The sequence below is a fragment of the Pleurodeles waltl genome, chromosome 8, assembly GCF_031143425.1.
Source record: "Pleurodeles waltl isolate 20211129_DDA chromosome 8, aPleWal1.hap1.20221129, whole genome shotgun sequence".
In the NCBI taxonomy this organism is placed as follows: domain Eukaryota; kingdom Metazoa; phylum Chordata; class Amphibia; order Caudata; family Salamandridae; genus Pleurodeles; species Pleurodeles waltl.
In genome coordinates this window covers 530,030,019-530,031,706 of record NC_090447.1, presented here as the reverse complement: position 1 = coordinate 530,031,706, position 1,688 = coordinate 530,030,019, and the positions used below count along the sequence as shown (strand labels likewise).

Genomic DNA, 1,688 nt, shown 5'->3' with positions numbered 1-1,688 from the left:
AGGAGTGGCCCTTCTCGAGTGGCAGGGCAGCCTGGACGAGGAGGAGCCGGGGTTGTGAGGGAACCCCATCTCCCCTCGGTGGGGGTTTGCTGGAGGGGTTTGCTTCCCTTCTGGTGCCTCTGACCAGGGCAGTGGGGGTGGGCTATCCCCCAGCCCACTAGCACGGCTCGGGCTGCCTCCTTAAGCCAGTGACTCCCGACATGCAGGGGTCGAGATCTGGTAGATGATAGGTGGTGTGCAGATGTGGCGACCCTCCCTTGTTGCCAGGTACCGGGCTTGCTCTGTTCTGTGTGGCTGTTGTGAGGGTTGAAAGACTCACATGGTCCCTCCTGGTCCTCTGGGGTGGACTGGCAGCGGTGGGGCTGCCTGGCCCCTGAGCTGCTCTGGGAGCCTCGCTTACCCATGGGGAGGCTCCTGGGTTGAGCGCCTGGTGATGTTCTTTGAATAGTGGAGGATGACTCCCAAAGGGGAAGTCTGATGGGGTGCCCGGCAGTCTTGCTGTGTGGGTGCAGATGGGCGGTGCTGCCTTCCTCCCACCTCTTCTGCGCATGCAGGTGGGTGAACATTGAGAAAAGATGTCTGTGACTCTTGGCGGTGGATCACTCGGCTCGTGTGTCGATAAAGAACACAGCTAGCTGCGAGAATTAATGTGAATTGTAGGACACATTGATCATCAACACTTCGAATGCACCTTGCAGCCCCGGGTTCACCGTGGGAATACCATTGTCTGAGGGTTGCTTGAGTGTCAATCACCCTGGGGCTTTCCCAGGATGAGGCTGGGGCTGTCGCAGGGTAGCTCTGCTCTCTTTGTCCCACCTCCAAGGTCAGATCCTCCTGATTGCCTGCAGCAGGATTCCACCCCCGGTCCTGCGATTGAGGTACACTGCCGGCACGCCTACCCTTGCCACCCCGCCTCAGTGGAGTGCAGGCAGGGGACCGGTCTGCCCTGGTCATGTTCTGGGGTGTCTGGCTGCATGCTGTGCGTGGTTGTTTGTGGTGTCCCACAACTGCCTGCACACACCGCCTCGGTGCACACCCCTATGGCTGGCTCCCCGGGTGGGGAGGGCCAACTGCTGGCTTCCAGCTTCAATCCAGGAAAAAGGGTGTGCTGCCATGTCCCCCTGTCCCCTCACTCCTGAAGCCTAAGGGTTGGTGGTCCTGGCTTCCCCCACTGCTTAGGTATCTGACTACGACCTCAGATCAGGCGTGACAAACTACTGATTGTAAGCGGATGCAGACAGAAGGGGTCCACCTCCATCGCCCTTAGAGCACTGCATGTTCGTTGGTCACTCGGTGCTAAATCAATCATAAATGACCTGATTCTGGGTCAGGGCTTCTTAAGTAGCAGAGCAGCTACCTTGCTGCGATGTATTGAAAGTCATCGTCTGAGCCAAGCTTTTGCCTCCATCTGTGGGTGCACGTCTCTCCCCACAACCACACTTAGGGGGTGGAGGGTGGTGGTCCCTCTGCCGCCAGGCCGGTGGGGAGGGAGTTGGCTGCAGACTCGTGGAGGCTGCCTCAACCACGTGCCACCTGACAAGGGGGGCTCCCCTCCCGCTCTGCACCACCGGATGCATGGACGGGGGCTACAATTCTTTGGAAGTCAGCAGGGTGACCGGATGGTCAGGGTGGGAATCCCTGGTCCATACAAGTCGCCGGGAGGCAAGCTGCCCCGGGAAGGAGCCTCT

General features: G+C 59.7%; 1 non-coding gene across 1 annotated transcript; it reads left to right on the top strand.

Annotated features, from left to right (window-relative positions):
* The first annotated feature begins 583 nt into the window (after positions 1 to 583).
* Positions 584 to 737, top strand: LOC138252439 (5.8S ribosomal RNA). Its single transcript, XR_011195190.1, has one exon. It is a non-coding gene; the product is annotated as a 5.8S ribosomal RNA (ribosomal RNA).
* Positions 738 to 1,688: the final 951 nt, after the last annotated feature.